Source organism: Mastomys coucha, unplaced genomic scaffold (assembly GCF_008632895.1).
Source record: "Mastomys coucha isolate ucsf_1 unplaced genomic scaffold, UCSF_Mcou_1 pScaffold21, whole genome shotgun sequence".
NCBI classification, from domain to species: Eukaryota; Metazoa; Chordata; class Mammalia; order Rodentia; family Muridae; genus Mastomys; species Mastomys coucha.
Window position 1 is genome coordinate 48960653 of NW_022196904.1, and position 20161 is coordinate 48980813.

Genomic DNA, 20161 nt, shown 5'->3' on the forward strand with positions numbered 1-20161 from the left:
GAGTCAGGGGAACATCTCCTTATTCATAATGAGACTGGCCATTTGCCACTTAAATCCTCCAGGTGGCTTTGTGGGTGTTTTGACCCTTCCTTGAACTGTAATGCTCGTAGCAGGCAAAGTATGTACCTTTAACTCCCATAGATTTCTAAACCACTATTCTTAGGAAAATCAAGTACCAAACATTATCCCTGTGCCCCACTCCCGCCTCACCATATTAAAGAAAGGTAACTATGAAGTTACATGTCTCAAGGGGTGGCTGTTGTCAGCAGTACAGTAGTTGGAATTTGTTACCCTACTAACATCTCCGTGTGTTCCTTTCTTAGTGCCCGAACATGCTGACATGCTGGAGAAAACCTTGCTTCAGTTAAGTAGGAAAGAATTCTTGTTAAATATGTTTTGATAGAAAGTGGTAATAAACAGTTCCATTTTTCTGTGAGGAAAAAAATATAAAGTTAAAATTACTACAACTACAGGTTGAGCATGTACCCCCTTATTTGAAAAATAGGCGATATCAGTAAGGAGCAAACCAGGTGATTGAAATGAAGTAGCACATGAGCCTTTTAGATCCAACATGCATGTAGACGGCTGCAGGAAAAAAAAAAAAAAAGCTGATCTGAAATAGTAGATGGGATGGGTCAGAGGTCATCTTGATAAGTTTCAAAGGGAAAAAATGACCTTTCTTTAAATTGTTGGCGAATAGTTCTTCAAAAGAAACAGGGGGCTGGGTGTTCAAATGTGTCCTTTGTTCTTTGATCCTGCAGTTGATCTGGAAGATGAAAACCTCATCATAACAAAATGGATGTCAATTTAAATAATGTCTAGTCTGGATAACAAAACCCCATCAAAGGAAGAAGAGAGGGGAAAGGAAATGATACTCACATAGCACAAAGTGATTCTGAGAACCAAGGAAATCATTTCCTCCTGGTACAAACGCAAAAGGTAAAATAGTAATTACTGGGACAGCTTGTTCCCAATTCATGTTTGCTATTATCTCATTCCATATTTTAATGAAATTCCAGGAAAAAATGTTTCCCTCTTCTCTTTTTAGTGCCGGATGATCTCCAATCCATGTGTCTGTATAGAGTTAAAGGTATCTCTGTGTGTCCATCTAGAGTTCAGAGCCAGGGCTATTCACAGTATTCAGTGACATTTGTGTTATACAATGCCATCTGGGGTCAGCTCCAGTTTTACAAGCAAAGGGGGCTCTTCCTGGACTTCTGTCCCATCTGTGGACAGGTCAGATTGTAACTCTTAGCTGGCAGAGAAACCAGCAAGACATCTTGTTAGGAAAGGCTGAACAACCTTGGCTCAGATGCTAGAAGTTTTTCTAAAAGAAATTCTCTCCTTGGTGTTCTCTTAACCTCGGTCCACACCACTAGCTATTGATTTGAAATGAACTTCCTCCTGCTACCACACTGTGAACATCCCACATGCTGGACTCGGCCTAAATCTGATACTAACATGCACACACACACACACACACACACACACACACACACACACACACACACACTCATTCATACATGCATACATATATACATACATACATACATACATACATGCATACATACATTACACACAATGATGCCTTTGGCACAACCTGCAAGAGCTTGTATGTAGTGTTTATCAGATATAATAAGAATAATACTACTTTGAACTAGAAATATTTAAACACCAAAATCAAGAGGGATTCTTTAATGTTTTTAATAATTGAAAGTCAATATATTTCATATCAAAAAACTAAGAAAAAAATTACCTGATCAAAACAATCACTGCAGAAAGGGCAAAATCTGGTAGCATTTTGTGATGAAAGTTCCCAATGCCCTAGGACAATAAGAATCACCTCAGTGTTCAATGCCCCCGTGTAGGGGAATGTAGACAGGAGTGGGTGGGTGGGTGGGTAGGGGAGCATCATCATAGAGGCAGAGGGAGAGGGAATGGGATAGGGGTTTTCTGAGGGGGAGACCTGGAAAGGGGAAAACACTTGAAATGTAAATAAAGAAAATATCCAATAAAAAAGCAAAAGAAGAATCACCTCAGCCATTAGAGGACGTCTACAGTCTGCACGGCTAATTCATGCCTACATGCCATTAGTAAGAGGCACTTCTCTCAGAGATTAGGACTGAGGTAGGCTACACTTTCTTGTCACTCCTTTACACCATGTGCCAGAAATCTGTTAACATATGAGAGAAGAAATTGAAAGAGAAGATGTATGGATTGGTAAGGGGGAATAAAGCTTTGCCACTGCAGGAAAACCAAAAGAGCTGACAGGACTCCTCAGACAGTGCAGAGATTATAATCGCTAAGCACTGCTTGGATCAAGGTTTTGGACTCACTTAACCACGACCCCTCCCTTGTGATGATCTTAATCACTTTGTAGCGCTTGGATTAACATGCTGCTTCTCCTTGCTTTCTAATTCTGCAGTCACATCTTCCTGTTTCCCTCAGAGGCTCTCTCAGCATGTCAAATAAACCGGTATAAGCTTGAGAATCGGAGTACATAGTAAAGGAGCAGTTCACCCCACGCCCATACATTACTGGTGAAAGCAGTATACCAGCCAACAGACAATGCAGGCAGCACTGGTCTGAACAAGAGTCACTGGTAAAGCAATAGTTTATTCTGATTTTTAGTAAAAATTCACACAGGTATTTTTCAACTTACAGTAGGACTTGGTCCTAATTAAGTCATCATAAATTTAAAATACTTGAAATCAAAATGTATAAGGAGTTGGCAGTGTAACACTGTGGTAGAACACTTGTTTACTACATGAAAGGGCCTGAGTTGATCCTCAGTGGCACACAGTCACACACATATGCGTTTGCACATACTCTCAGAGACAGGCATATGTACACACAGACATATACTCACTTGCATATGCACACACATTCATACACACAGACATACAGATACACACTCACGCATGTACATACAAACACATATATACTTATGTCCACACATAGACACATACACATGTGTGCACATACACTGGGCATGTAATATACTCAGCCTCCCATACATTCTAGCTCAGATAAGAAAGCACTGCAGAGTTCCAGTTGTTTCCCCACAGTTGCCTGGTGGCTGCAATTGCCCAGCATCTCAAGAAAGGATCAGGTCTCACATTATTTACCTACGACGAGATCAAAATTCAAAGCTTAAGTTATGGTTTCTATTGAATGCCCTGCCATAAACCAAAATATCAGCAGTAGAGCCATCATAATTCAGGGACTATATGAGCTTTTATGATCAATAAGCAGAAAAATCTTAAGTTTGAGTCCAATAAAACCTTATAGCTTAGAGCATTATATTTTCTTCTAGAAGAACAAAAAAAATAATGACATATTTTTTTAGTTGTACAGGAGTGAAAACTGGGTTTTTTGGGGCAGGTGGCACTGAGAGATTTCAAGTATAAAAGATGATGCTACCATAAAGAGCACACCAGTATTTCTGCAACAGTATTTCTTTTCTTTTCTGTCCTTATTTTTGAAAAGTACTTTTGATACAAGATCTTGCTATATAACCCTAAATTTTGAGACAATCCTCATGCCTCAGACTCTTGGATGATCTATACAGTCACACATAGGTCCCTACAGAAATGCTTTCATGACCATTCCCCTAGATATACAGAATTCCGATATCTTTGTCCAGGTTCTAGCCTGGATCACCATCCTATATCCCAGCCTAGTCTGACCAACTATAACTGGATTACAGCCACATGCTAGATCTCCACTAGGAAGGACCTGCCCTTCCTGCAAACACCTATAGGCCTCTTACTATCTTTATAAAGAAATTCATATGTGATGCCCTAACCACCACTCCAGTCTATATATATAGTCTTCCCATATTCTTCCTCCAGGGTTTAGCCTATTGGTTACACCTGACCTTGGGTATTCACAGATGCCTTTTACACAACTTAGTTAACTTAAACTGGGTCCCATAACCAGTGCACTAGCCTAGACTTGCCTTCCCTGACTTCACTGCAGAGGAGCTCAAGCTTGGTCCAGGATCCTCTGTATGTATCGTTCAGACAACACTACTCTTCCACATCATACCCTATCTTTCCACTCAGCCTCATCTATGACCACAATCCCTGCCTAGAACAGGAAGCACATCCCACATACCAGCCCAGTGTTCTCTGTCCACCTAACTTGATTCCATCCAAGCCATTTTCAACTCATAGATCCAACCTGACCCCATATCTTCTCTTCTTCCCTAACCTGCTTTATTCATAATAAACTCAGAAATCACAAAAGAAGTCCATATGTGCATATTCCATCACAAAAATACAAACAATATTAAAGATCAAGCCAGTATCTTCTCTCCAAATTCTACCAGTAATGTCAAAACATTAGTTTAAAGTGTATTTTTGTCAAATGTTAGAACAGTGATGCCTGCTTGCTTCCTTGACTCCTGATCCTATTTGATTCAACAGTGAGAATTTCCTAGATGGACCCCAGGACACAGAATATAAAAGAACAATCATAAACTTCATCAAAGAATTCAAGAAGTTTAAGGAAGACACTAAGAAACAGCTCAATGAATTCAAGGAGAAAGCGCAAAATGAGAATAAATCTGAGAAATGGCTAAGAAAATACAAAGATAAGGCTAATGGAAATGATGAAGCAACCCAAGATTTGAGAATGGAATTCAATTAGTAGCTAGAAACATTAAGGAGGACTCATGCTGAAATGAAGATGGGATTGGAAAAAAAATACAATAGCCTACCTAGAAAAGTAAAAAAAAAAAAGTTCATATTTCTTTTTTTTTAAATTTATTTACTTTATTATATGCAAGCACACTGTAGCTGTCTTCAGACACTCAGGAAGAGGTGTCAGATCTCATTACGGATGGTTGTGAGCCACCATGTGGTTCCTGGGATTTGAACTCCAAGACCTTCGGAAAAGCAGTCAGTGCTCTTAACCTCTGAGCCATCTCTCCAGCCACAAAATTTCATATTTCTGTTGTCTAAAAGAAACCCATGTTAGTTTTAAAGATAAGCAGCATCAGAGAGTATAAGAATGGATAAAAGTACTCCAATCAAAGGGGATCAGGTAGCAAGAAAGCAAGCAGGCATGACCATTTTAACACTTGACAAAAATGGGCTTTAAATTAACATTAATCAGAAGAAATTCAAAAGGACACTTCATGTTAACCAAGGAAACACTAACCAAGAAAACATTACTATCATAAACATATATACACCAAACACTGGGGTGACCAATTTCATATAAAAAAAAAAATCTACTACTGTATTTAAAGAAACAGATAAGACACAGATTAACATCAATCCATAAATAGTAGGTTACTTCAATGCCATATTTATTACAGTGGGTAAGGCATCTGGGTGAAAAGTAAACAGAAACACCAGAATTAACTGACATCATAAATCAAATGGACATAATAGATATGAACAGATTATTCTACACAGACTCCACAGAATACGCATTCTACTCAGCAGCACATGGAAGACTTCTAAAATAAACCTTGAACACAAATATTTACAAAATCAAAAAAAAATTGAAATCATTAGTTTTATCCTAGCTGACCACAATGCAATCAAACCAAAAACTGGCAGGAAAAAAAAAAAAAACCCACTAGTAAATATACAAACTATCATGGAGATTAAACAACTCATTGGAAAATGATGAATGCTTGAAAGAAGAAATCAAGAAAGAAGTCAAACTCTCCCTGAAACTACATGAAAATGAAGGCACAACACAACAAAGGCCGTAGGACACACTATAAGCAGCCCTAGGAGGAAGACTTAAGAGTTCTAGGTGGCTACATTAAAAAAATCAGAAAAGGTACAAACAAATGGCTTAGTGATGCAACTCAACAGGCTGGATAATAAGAACACCCCAAGTCCAAATCCAGACGATGATAAGAAAGACTAAAAATCACACCAAAAATCAATGAAATAGAGATAAAGGAAACAAGACAAAAATCAACACATCGAAGAGCTGGCTCTTTGAGAAGATAAACAAAATTGACAAACCTTTAACTAACTGAAAGGAAGAGAGAAATTAACAGAACATAGTCAGAAATGAACAGGGAACTGTTACAACAGACTTTAAAAAATCAGAATATTATTTGGGAATATTTTTAAAACCTGGATTCCATTAAACTAGAAAGACTAAAAGAAGTGGATGATTTTGTAGATTCAATAAAACCATCAAAATTAAACCAAGAAGAAATCAACAATCTAAACAGAATCAAGACAACTGAGGATATTGAAATAGTAATACAAAGCTTCTAGCTAAAAAGATAAAGATAAAACATCCAGGACCAGATTGATTTATAACAGTATTCTACCACACATTCAAAAAAGACCAACAGCCAATCTTTCATGTGTTATTCAAGACAATAGAAACAAAAGGAGTACTTCCAAACTCCTTATATGAAATCAATACCATTCTAATACTCAAAATAGGAAAAGATGTCAACAAAGAGAAAAACTACAGGGGCTAGAGAGATGGCTCAGGGGTTAAGAGCACTGACTGTTCTTCTAGAGGTCCTGAGTTCAATTCCCAGCAACCACATGGTGGCTCACAACCACCTGAAATGGGATCCAATGACTTCATCTGGTGTGTCTGGTGTGAGCTACAGAGTACTCATATATATAAGTAAACATATCAATAAATAAATCTTCAAAAAAGAAGAAAGAAAACTAGAGGCCAATATCCCTCATAATTAAACTCAAAAATACTCAAAAAACAAAACAAAACAAAACCTAAGAAACAACTACTACTACCACCACGCAAAAAAGAACAAAGTGAAAACTTGCAAATAAAATGCAGACCTATATCTAAAAAAATCATACAGCATGACTAAAGTTCCTTTATCACTAACATGCAGAAATAAAGCTCACCATATGCAAGTCATTAATGTAATAAACAACATAGATTGACTTACAGACAAAATTTATATTCAGAAAAATCCTTTGACAAAATCCAACATGTCTCTCCCTCTCCCTTCCCTTCTTCCTCTGCCCTCTACCCTCTTGGGTCCTGCTCGCTCAAGCCCAACACACTCAGGCCTATAGGTTTTTCATTTGTTTCTCATTAGGGATGGTTGTGAGGCACCATATGGTTGCTGGGATTGAACTCATGATCTCCGGAAAAGCAGTCAGTGCTCTAAGCCACTCAAGCCACCTCACCAGCCCTAACATGTCTGTTTTTTTAAAAAAAAATCAATCATTTTATACATTTCCATTTTAAATGACATGCTCCTTCCTGGTTTCCCCTCTGTGAACTCGAATCCTTGCCCCCTTCTCTTTGCCTCTATGATGGTGCTCCTCTACCCACTCACACACTTCTGCCCCAGGAAATGTAGTATATAAGCACTATGGAATAGTATTTAGGTGTAAACAAAAATGAAATCATGAACTTTGAAGGTAAATGGGTAGAACAAATAAGATCACACTGAGGGAGGTAACACAGACCTGAAAAGCAAGCACTACATGTTCTCTCTTCTTAGAGGCTCCTAGATCCAAATCTTCAGATGGAAGCACACAGCCTATAGTAACTATGTCAGCCTACAGAAACTATGTCGCACATGGCTTCTAGTAACTACAGAAACCAGGAAAGTAAAATGAGAACAGTACCAGGATAGAGGGTTTGAGAAGCAGGAGAGAAGGTTGATCGGATCTACAGAGACAAAACTGGCTGATACAGAGAGCTATTTATTATGATTATAATGGAAGTTTAAACATAGAAGATTGAACTAAATCTTTTTATCTTCCAGCATAAGAAAACACCTTAAGTTTGAATGAAATTAGTCTAAGTTTGACTCAAACTTTGAAATTTAGAACCACTAAATGAAAAGACTAACAATAGAAAATTGTTTTTTGAGTATATGAAGTATATGAGTATTATCTCCTTACAGAAAAAAAAATTACACAAAATTCTTAATCCTAGGAAAAGATGATCCATCCCACTTAAATAGAAGAGACACAAACCAATATACTACTGAGACAGCATTTCACATCTGCTAGGATGACAAAAGTAAAAACTATTGATGAGAAGAAGCCACACTGAGCCAAAGGAGCAGATGCTGAGACTACTGTCACAGAGAACAATTGGACAACAATAATCAAAATCATACTGTTTACTCACTGCCCTAAAATCACACTTCCAGGAATCTAGCTTAGAGATCTACTTGTAAAAACAAGAAAATATGTAGGTGGGGTGTTTATTCACTGCAGCAAAAGACCAAAAATAACTCACAAGTAAACTTACAGGAAACCGGTGGAACGTACTATGGGCACCCTGAAACAGTAAGAGCCAAAGGGAATCTGGGAGTGGTTGTTATCCTCCTGACAGTATTTATTTTAAAACTGTTGTAATAAAATGCTAAGTACTGCATACACTTTCCCCAGGGAGATCAATCTCAGAGAAAGTTAGGTTCTTATTCATTGACACAAAGATCTGAAGAGTGGCCTGAGCCTCTCTCACCACCTTAGGACAGCCCTCTATTGGGAAAGCTCTGAAGGTTTCTAAGTCCAAAAGTCATTGTGGTAAGACTTCTGCCTGGCCACTTTACAGAGAAATATTTTGTTACCATCGCAATGCTTTCCCACTTTTCAAATGTCTGATTCTGGCTGCCCTTCAGACTTGAGTTGGCTGTATCCACCAGAGCTGCTGCGGTCCCTGGCTGCCTGCAGCAACTGCAGAGAAATGTCTGTGCTCTGATTTATCTCTCTCTTTTTAGGATTGCAAACCCCAAGGTCATTTGTTTGTTTGTTTGTTTGTTTGTTTCCCCCTGCCCAGGGCTGATAGCTAGCACCACGTGGGGAAGTAGAGGCATTCCAAGAGCTGTCCAGTTTCTTCATTCATAGTTCTATCCCCCAGCACTGGAAAGTAATCATAACCCCCCCTTAAAAAATATGTAATGAAAGCATGCATTCATGGCTATTCATGTGAGTAGGCATATAAGCTGTGGTAAATTGATAGAATGGAATATCATTCAGTTCTAAAGAGCAATGAGATATGAAAAGATATGGGAGATATGCAAATGTATGTCAGTGAATTAAAAAATTTTAAGAATGTAGCATTCTTGAAAACATAAAGCCATGAGACAAGAAAAAATAGAGGGGCTGGGATGTGACTTAGTCATAGGGCATTTGTCCAGCATCATATGAGATCCTGAACTGTATTCTTAATGTTAGAAAAAAAGGAGAGAGAGAAAGAAGGAAGCAGAATAAGGAGGGAAAGAAGGAAAGGAGGGCGGGAAAAGCTCAGTGATTGCCATGGACTAATGGGAAGAGAGGGTGTATTGCAGGATCAGAAGAGTGTCAGCAGAGAAAGACTGTTTGATACTGTAAGGAGAAGTACTTTTCATCATACATTAGTTCAAATCCATAGAACGCACACCAACAGTGAAACCTAAGCATGGAGACACTAAGTGATAATATGACAAAACTGACTGATTTAGCTATAACAATTAAATGATTAGGGCAATGCACACAGAGGCAAAGGGTACATAGGAATATTGCACCTTTCTTTCAATTTTACTACAAATATAAAACTGCTCTAAAATATGTTTTTGTTTTTTTTAAAAAAAAGTAGTTTGCAGTGATAAATAGTACTAGAGAAACTGCATCGTATTATTAATAAATTGGAGGCTAAATTACATAAAAATTTTATGTAACTGGCCCCACACTGGCCAGTTCCTACAAAGACATCCATGGCTCATAGTCTATCACAATAGCAAACGTTTCAGATTGTGCTTTTATTGCACTCCCCTCCTCTTCCACACACTCCCTGACCACTCCCCAGTCCTAGGACTCAAACTCAGGGCCTTTCAGAGGCAGCCGAGTGATCTATCACTGACTCTGTCTTCAGGCCCCATTTTATGCTTCCTAAAGCTTAGTTTCCTTCCTGAACTCAAGAGAAGCAAATTGCCGCTGCACTTCCCACATGCTGCAGAAATTTTCCTTCTACTCAAAAATAAAACTGGCACTGTCTGATTCTGTCTGTTCTTCCAAACATTAAAGCTATAAAAACAGATTCACGCAACCTAATAAGACCTTTCTTTCTACCCAAGGGCAGCACTCGCCATACTCAATTCTGTGGAACTTGGGCAGCAGGCTTCCTTATGGGCCACTTTTCTGTCGTTTTCATTGATCCAAATTTCTTAGTGGTTGGCAGCTTCAAGGGATCAAGCCTCAGGTCTTCTACATGCACCATCCTCTAAACCTCAAACACTTATACTCCATTAACTTAGAAAATCTACAAGAAATAAATGAATTCCTCTAGATGAATGTAACATCTAGAGATTAACACAAATTAGAAAATTAAACCTAGATTAACAAAAAATATTAAACATATTCATAACCAGCAACAAGATTAAAACAGTAGTTAAAAAGTCTCCCAACACTAAAAGCCCAGGACCAGATAGATTCACTGCAGAATTTTACTAGCATTTCAATGAAGCACTAATACCAGTATCATTTGAAAAATTCCACAAAATAGAAAAGAGGGGAAGGCTTTTAAACTCTGTTCATGAATTCAGTATTACTCTGATACCAAGACCAGATAAAGGCACCACAAATAAAGAAAACTACAGACTGCTCTGCCAGATGAACACAGATATAAAAAGTTTCAATAAAATGCAAACCTAGCTCAAGTTCACATCAAAGAGATCATGCATCAAGACCAGGTTAGCGTCTTTCAAAAATGCAGGGATGGCTCAGTATATGTAATTTATCACATAAGTGGATACAAAAACACAAATCACACCATCATCTAAACAGATACAGAGGAAGCCTTTGAGAAAAATTTCACATTCCCATTCCTTCATGATAAAAGTTGTAGAGACGCCAGGGACAGAAGAAACATACTTCTACATAATAAAGGTTATATAAGACAAACTCAAAACATTGTCAATAAAATAAAGAACATGAGGGTTGGAGAGATGGCTCAGAGGTTAGAAATACCGGCTACTCTTCTAGAGGTCCTGAGTTCAATTCCCAGCAACCGCATGGTGGCTCATGATCATCTATAATGAGATCTGATACCCTCTTCTGGCCTGCAGGTATACATTCAGGCAGAACACTGTGTATATAATAAATAAATAAATCTTTAAAAAATAAAAAGAAAGAACAGGAGAAAGATATCCATTCTCTCTACCGATGTGCAATAAAGTGCATGAAGTCTTAGCCTGAGCAATGTGACAAGAGAAGTAAATAAAAGGTCTATATACAAATAGAAAAATAAGTTGAAATAGTGTCCCTATTTATAAAGACCTATTTATAAAGTGTCCCCAGATTATAAAGTATATCTAGAAAAGCCATTAAGGATTCTAACAGAAAATCCTTAAGGATGATAAATACTTTCAGCAAAATTCAGAAAACAAAACAAACACACACGTCGGTAGCTTTCCTATACACCTACGACAAATAGACAAAAAAATAAAGGAAATAAGTCAATCCACAATAGCCACACAAAGAAATGAAATAGCTATGAAGAAGCTTATCCGAGAAAATGAAAGATCCATACAATGAAAACTTTAAGACACTGAAGAAAGACACTAGAAGATGGAAAGACCTCCATATTCATGGAACAAAAGAATTAATCTAAAAATCCAATGAAATCCCAATAAAAATTTTAGGACCATTGTTCACTAGCATAGAAAGGAATCATCTCAAAATGTGTATGGAGGTAAAAAAGTCCAAAGACTGTCAAAGCAATCCTTGACAAAATGAACACTGTGAGAGGTATTATTATACCTGATTTCAAACAGCGCTACAGAAACACTAATAAAAGTTTTGTGGTACAAAAACATACATAAATCAATGTAACATAATAAAGACCATAAGTACATACTGCTACATCCACCTGATATTAGAGTAAGATGTTTAAAATAAACATTATAGAAAATGATTCTAGGAAACTTGGGCTTCACCACTTAGAAAAATAAAACCTTTCTATCTCAACCTGCACAAACCTCAGCTCTAATTGGATCAAGTACTTCCACAGAAACATCCTGAATCTTCTAGAGGAAAAGGAGAATTCGTGACAATATAAATACTTTTTGAATAAGACTCTGGTGGTGCAGGAAATAAAGCTAACTACTGATAAGTAGAGTTTCATTAAGCCAAAATGCTTCTGCACAGCAGAGGAAATCATCAATCATGTGAAGAAGCAGCCTAAAGAATGGGAGAATATCTTTGCCAGTTATCCATCTAACAGAGGAGATTAGTGTTTAAAATGTGCAAAGAACTAAAACTGTGAAAGATTAAGGAAACCAACAACCCAATTTTAAAATGCACTGTGGATAGAGTTTGGTTTGTTAGCATGATAAGCATGGCTACCAAAAGCAACTTGAGGAAGAAAGGGTCTGTTTGGGCTTACAGGTTAAAATTTGTCATCAAGAGAAGGAATTCAAGGCAAGAACATCATGAAGACAGGAACTGAAACAGAGACTAGAGAGCATCAGGATCTCCATTTTCTCATTTGTTCTTCATGGTAGCACCTCCCACACGAATCATTTATCAAGACAAAGTCCACATAATCTTACCCATAGACAGTCTGATAGAGGTAATCCCTCTCTTGGGATTCCTTCTTCCCAAATGACTCTTGCTGTGTCAAGTTGACAAAATTACAACAACAAAACAAACAACAATACTTAGCTAACAGAGGAATTAAACAGAACATTCTCAAAGAAATCCAAAAAGGTAGAACATACGCACACACACACACACACACACACACACACACACACACACACACACACACATATATTCAACATCTTTAGACTTCAAGGAAAATGTAGATCAAAACTACTTTAAGATTTTATCTCATCCCCATCAGAATGGCTATCAACCAGGATATAAATGACAACCAACTTTGGAATGAATGTGACAAAAGATGACAACCTTTATACACTGTTGGTGGAAGTGCAAACCAGTGAAGCCACTTTAGGAATCAGTCTGTAGAGTTCCAAAGTAACCAAACAAGCCTAGAAATAGAACTGCCATATGACCCAGCTATAGCACACCTTGGTACATATGCAGTGGACTGGACACCTACCCAGTAATGGTATCCTACTTCACAGATACTTACACATCCATAATCACTGCTGCTTTATTCGCAAAAGCCAAGAAGGGGAATCAACTAAGATGTCCATTAACTGATAGATAAGAAAATGTGGTACCTATGCACAATAGAAATTATTCAGCTGGGAAGAAAAATCAAATCATGAAATCTGCAGGTATATGGATGAAACTGGAAAAAATAATCATATAGCCCAGATTCTCAAACAAATACCCCATGCTCTCTTTCATATATGCATCTTCGTTTTGAACCTTATTTTTTTTTGCCTTAGTATTTGTTTTAACTTGGAGCACATGTAGAAATCAGAAAATTAGAAAGAGGTCCCTAGAGGGTATATATTAGGGGACTAGAGTAGAATGCAGGGAAAAAGAAAGTGGGGGGAATACTAGGGGTAGAAAGGTTTAAAGTAACGATAATTGGAATTAAGGAAATGAAGGAGGGAGGTTAACCAAATTGAAGGGTTATAAAGAAGATATATAGAAAATTAATGTCTTGCAACACAATTAAATATTATAAATATTTATATATTATATATTAAATTAGATTATATATGTGTGTATATATGTATACTGTATATATGTATATATGTATACATATATGTATGTATGTGTGTATATATATATAATATATATATATATATAATATATATATATATATATACTGGGTCATGAATAAAGCAGTTTAAGTGAGGTTCCTGCATGGTTGGACAATGGATGATGGTGAACATGGGTAGATGAAAATCTCAGTGCCGGGCCCTATGAATTGCTGTCAGGAATGCTGCAGAGGTCTCCAAAATAATACAAGGTATTGCCATTGCTCTTGGTTGCATGCCATAACTAAAATTAGATGGTGGGGATAGTAAACATGTTGTTTGAATATGGGGAGAAGAGCTTACTCTATGCATTGATATACTCACCCCAGACAGTGACTCAGAAATATTCTATGCACTAATACAGATATATCCTATGCACTCCACAAACTCCAAAGGCACAGCATATGCACTCTTCAGACACACTCTATCCACTGATAGAAGCATACTCCATGACTATACAGACACACTCTATCCACTGAGACAGTAGACAGACTACTAGACAGTGGTACACTACATGCACCATACAGACACATCCCAGGCAGTGATTCTGACACAGCCCATATACTGATACAGGCATACTTCATGGACTTTAAAAATACACCCCACACAGCTGTTGAGAGAAATCCAATGTACCATAGTACATTTTGAATGGACTTTTTTTTATTTTTTATTTTATTTTTAATGGACTTTTGTATCTTTAAATTATATACTTATTTCCTTTGACAGATTAAAAAACAATTCTAGTAATTTTTAATGTATAATTCTATAATACTGGATATAAATGCATCTGTATAATATGTTTGCGGTTATAATATTTATGATAAAGACATTTTAAATAATTTGTTGCTCAATATGAAAGTTGTTATGATAGTTTGGGTAGCTAAATTTATTGACATATATGACTAATCTCACTGCTCAGAAGGCTGAAGCAAGAGGATTGGAATTTCATAGGCAGCCAGCACATTTTAATACACTGCCTCAAACTTCTGGGAATTTAGCTCCCTGGTGAATACTAAGCTCCCTAGAATGTACAGAGCCCAGGTTTCAACCCTCAACACCACCAAAAGAAAATGTTAAGGTTGTACACTAAGGAAGGAAGAGGAAAGAAAAGAAGAAAAGATGTTCTTTATTTAAAAAAAAAAAAAAGAACTAAAGTTTAAAGTTGTAAAGCAGCAGCAGTACCACACACTACCACAGTGACTAAATAGGAAATTAGAATACTCTATCCACTGAGAGAAGCACACTCCATGACTATACAGACACACTCTATCCAATGAGACAGATGCACTACATTAGGAAGCTGCAAGTATAGACGAGAAGAAAATTAGGAAGAGAATTTGGCTAATGGTTTCTTAAAATGTTATTAAGGTAGCATCAACCTACCATCTTAATTCCTCCCGAGGATCACTGAGTCCAGAAGTTAGAGTCCTGCCTAGGAAACATACTGAGACTTTGCTTTGAAATGAAAAGCAAAAAGTGTCTAAAATTTTATCATAGAGCATCTAGAAAGGTGTTTCCTAGGAGCTCATAGTGGCAGAGCTGATGTATGAGTATAGTCGCCAATTTATCATTCAGGATGGCCTGGGTTCCACCTCCAGCCTCCCTCTGAGAGGTGGAAGAGGAGCAGTCATCTGGAGAAAAATGTCCACAGTAATACAAATCACCAGCGAAGCTAACAAGATATAATACCTAAGGAACTATGATCTGATCCCTGGTATAGGAGGCTTCCCACAATATCCTAGTGCCCTTTTCTCTATACAACAGAAATGTCTACAAACCAGGCCTGGGGCACAATCTTGATATTGGGCAAGACTGTGTAGGAAGGAAGAGGCCACACCCAGAGGAATGAGAATGGAGAACTAGGCTGGTGACACTGAACTTTCCGCTGAAGGGTGTGGGATTTTTCTTTACTACAAATCCTTTAGCTCTTCCTTTGTGCTTTGCTTTGTGCATCTCTATGTACCCTTCTGTGTCCCTCCATGCCTTCTGAGTCCTTTCCATACCCTTTGTATTCCCCCATAGCCTCTGTATTTATTCTATTCCCTGTGTCCCTCGTGTCCTTTGTGACCCTTTGTGTTTTCTATGTCTCTTCTATACCCTCTGAATTTTTTCCCTAGCAGGCACTGATATAGTGAAATAATTTGCTGATATCAATGGAGTCATCTATCACACCCAGCTTCTGCTTGCCCTTCTATTCTACATCCACCTGGCAAGTTCTGATTCACCAGCTTAAGAGCATTGAAACAGAGCTGGGGTCTTCGAATCACAAAAGACTCTTCATTTTCTCCTGATACCTTTGATTGCAATCCAGGGTGTGGCTTTATGACCAAACTATACCCTCAGGCCTCCAAACTAATGTTTGGAACTTCATGAGAAAGAAAGACAGATGAGCTAGACTTCCAGAAAATGTATTATGAAAAGCCATTCCTCCTACGCTATCTGAGGCTAGACCAAATGCCAAATGACAGGAATATGGGAGCAAGAAGAAGGGAAACTGCAGTGCTAGACACTGAGAGGCTGGCCAATGAGGAAAGGAAAGAGCAACTCCCTTAGGCTTTCGCTATCAAACAACGTCGACTCAGCTGCTCCACTTCTTCCTACGTAAATTCCATTCCCTTCATTTTTTCCTTTTATAGAGGTTGGAGTATCTCAAGCCAGGTGTGACATATGCCTGTAAGCCCAGCATTTAGGAGATAGGAACAGGAAGATCAAGAATGCAAGACCATTACCCTAGGTTTCTAGCTCATCCTAGAGATTCTACCCATTCCCCAGAAATCCTCCCACCTCTTCCCTGATGTTCTTAGCCCTAATGCCTACTCCACCCACAATGTCTATTCTATTTCTCCTTCTCAGTGAGGTCCACGTGTCTCCTTTTGAGCCCTCCTTGTTACTTAGTTTCTTTGGGTCTGTGGATTATAACATGACTATCCATTACTCTATGGCTTAACAATATCTACACATAAATGAGTTCATACCATGTTTGTCTTTCTTGGCCTAGGATAATGGAAAAACCTTTTATGAGGGTGACCCTAGCAAAGACACCTAGCAGTGGGGAATATGGAGCCTGACCTAGTCATCTGTAAACATGTAGGACTTCCAATAGAGGGATTGGGACACCAATCTGGCCACAAAACCTCTGACCTACATTTTCCGCCTACAAAATGTGCAGGGGTAAAGATGGAAAGGAAATTGAGGAAAAGGCCAATTGATAATTGGTGCAGCTTGAGACCCCTGTCGTGTGAGAAAGACCACCCCTTACATTATTAATGCTATTATGCTATACTTGCAAATAGGAGCCTAGAGTAACAGTCATCTGAGAGGCTTCACCCAGCAACTGATGGAAACAGATGCAGAGACCCATAGCCAAACATTAAGTGGAGCTTGGGGAATCCGGTAGAAGAGGGGGAGGAAGGATTGAAGGAGACAGAGAGGTCAAAGACACCACTAGAAAACCTGAAGAATCAACGAACCTGTCCCTTTAGGGGATCACAGAGACTGAACTGACATGGTTCTGCATATGTGTAACAGACGTGCAGCTTGGTCTTTGTGTGAGACGCCTATCAGTGAGAGCAGGGGCTGTGTCTGACTGTGTTGCTTGTCTTTGGGACCCTTTTCTCCAACCGGGCTGCTGTCTTAGCTTATGAACAGGCATCATGACCAAGGCAACTTTTATAAAGGACAACATTTAATGGGGGCTGGCTTACAGGTTCAGAGGTTCAGTCCATTATCCTCAAAGTGGGAGTGTGACAGTGTCCAGGCAGACATGGCACTGAGGAAGCTGAGAGTTCTACGTCTTCATCCAAAAGAAGCCAGAAGCAGGCTGTTCTCAGATAGCTAGGAGGAAGGTCTCAAAGCCACCCCCACAATGAAACACTTCCTCCAACAAGGCCACACCTCCTAATAGTGCTATTCCCCAGGTCAAAAATATTCAAACCACCACACTCTACTTCCTGGCCCTCGTAGTCTTTTTCAAACAGACGAGTCTATGCAGACTATACCTAAACAGAGCATAATGCAAAGTACATACAGTCCTTTCAAAAGTCCCCATAGTCTGTAGCAGTCTCAACAATGTTAAAAGTCCAAAGTTCAAAGTCTCTTCAAAGATCCATCCAATCACATAATTGTAATCCCCAAAGCAAGACAGGAAAGCAGCTGGACAGAGTCCAGACTCCCCATCTCCATGTCTGATGTCAAAGCAGTCTTCAGATCTCCAAATCCCTTTTTGTTTTTGTTGACTGTTGAAACAAATTTCTTTCTCCTGGGCTGGTTGCACTCCCTGTTAGCAGTTTTCCTCAGCAGATATCCCATGGCTCTGACATCTCAAACACCTTGGGGTTAATAAGACAACTTCAACATTATAACTTCTTGTTCCAATGTCTGGGATCCACACATGATCTTATGGGTTTATTCAAAGGGCTTGGGTCACATATCGGGCTCTGCCCTCTGTAGCACTCTAGGCTCTGGGTGACTCCACTCCACTTGACTGGTATTCTTGGTGATCTTCCCATGACACTGACATCTCCAGTATACTGGGGTCTTCTTCTGCAAACAGGTTTCACCAATAGTCTCTCAGAAGCTATCTTCATGGTGCCAAACCTCAGCTTCTTTTCATGACCCCCTCAGTCCTGAGACATCGACTGCAACTGAGGCTGCACCTCTACCAATGGCTTTCCCTGGCCTCTCACAGTGCCAAGCCTCAGCAGCACTCCATGACCCCTTCATACCTTCAAAACCAGTACCATCTGGGTGTTTCTTACACATTACCAAGTCCAGCTGCTGCACGAGGCACAAACTGTCACTCTAGAACATAGCTTCTTTTTGCTCTCACAAAACACTTACCAGAAAATTTCACCTCAGTGATGCTGGTCTCTTCTTAATCATTGCTAATTTCTTAGCTCCCACTAACCAGCATAAATTGTTCTAGTAGTCCCTTCTATTCTGGACTATAAAGCCAGAGAGCCACATGGCCAAAGCTTCTGAATTCTGCTGCTTACTGGGACTGGAACATAGCACCTCTTACCTATTACCTTATTACTAGCTTTCTGTTTTCCAGTTCCCTCACTGCCTATGTGTGACTGTCCTGGAACTCACTCTGTAGATGGACCTTGAAATCAGAGGTCTGCATGGCTCTGTCTCTTGGGATTAGAGGTGTGTAACACCATGCCTGGGCCTAAGCTCTTCATGGCCATTATGTCTCAAGGTATAGATCAAAAGCCTGTGGCTTTCTTTCTCGGATTGTAGTTCATTCTAGATTAAAAGTCCAAGTGAAAACAATAACCAAGTAATAGTAAAGCCTAATATCATATAACTAGTCCTTGTTCAATGGCAAACACATAAACAATAACCTTAGCTGGATCCTACCACAAAGTCACCACTCCCTTAATCTGTGTATTTCCTTGAACATAGGATTCAGCTCCATTTCACTTCCTGGTGTCCCTTTATTACTTGAAACATATATTTTATATTTTTCATTTCTCTGCTTGCTACTTCTGTTCAAAAAACTCTTCATGAGATTTAACCAGAGAACAAAGTCTCTGTCGAGCTTTCTTGAGACTTCCTTTGCCAATGCAATTAATATAAATCTCTTTACCTTAGCAACAAGTAGACTCTTCAGACAAAGGCAAAAGGCAGCCACATTCTTCACCAAAATATCACAAGAACACTCTCTTGGTTACATATTAAAATTCTCCTCTGAAACATCTAGAGCCAGGCTTCCGCAGTTCAAATAACCCTCAGCAGTTATGGTGGTTTGAATATGCTTGGTCCAGGGAGTGGCACTATTAGGAGGTGTGGCCTTGTTGGAGGAGGTATGGCCTTGTTGGAGGAAGTGTTTCATTGTCAAGGTGATCTTTGAGACTTCCCTCCTAGCTGCCTGAGGACAGTCTGCTCATGGCTTCCTTTGGATGAAGACGTAAAATTCTCAGCTCCTCCAGTGCCATGCCTGCCTGGACTGAACCTGAACTGTAAGCCAGCCCCAATTAAATGTTGTCCTTTATAAGAGTTGCCTTGGTCATGGTGTCTGTTCATAGCAGTAAAACCCAAACTAAGACAGAAGTTGGTACTAGGTACTGGGATTGCTATGATAGCTGACGATGCTTTTGTTTGGAAGAATGTGCATTTGGGGACTTGGGATTTGGAAAGCAGCAGAATGCTTTAAGTAGGGCTTAATGTACCATAGGAATATGGACCAAGCATATTCAAACCACCATAACTGCCTTGTCTAACCTCAATAGAAGATGCATCTAGCCTTACCACAACTTGATGTGCCAAGGGTAGTTGATATCCATGGGATGTCTCCTATTTTCTGAAGAGAAAAGGAAGAGGAGTGGATGGGGGCAGGGGTGGCAGGGAAGGACTAGGAGGAGAGGAGGAAGTGGAAACTGCCTGCCATTGGGATGGATTAAAATTAATTAATTAATCAACTAATTAAAAATGAATTCAAGGTCAGTCTAACCTACTTAGAAAATTTAGGGACAGCTTGGATTACCCAAAAAAAAATTATAGTAACATGTATGT

General features: G+C 38.9%; 1 long non-coding RNA gene across 1 annotated transcript; it reads left to right on the forward strand.

The window, feature by feature from the left end:
- Positions 1–225: 225 nt before the first annotated feature.
- LOC116100541 lies at positions 226–4694 on the forward strand. Its single transcript, XR_004122619.1, has 2 exons — positions 226–939; positions 4431–4694. It is a non-coding gene; the product is annotated as an uncharacterized LOC116100541 (long non-coding RNA).
- Positions 4695–20161: the final 15467 nt, after the last annotated feature.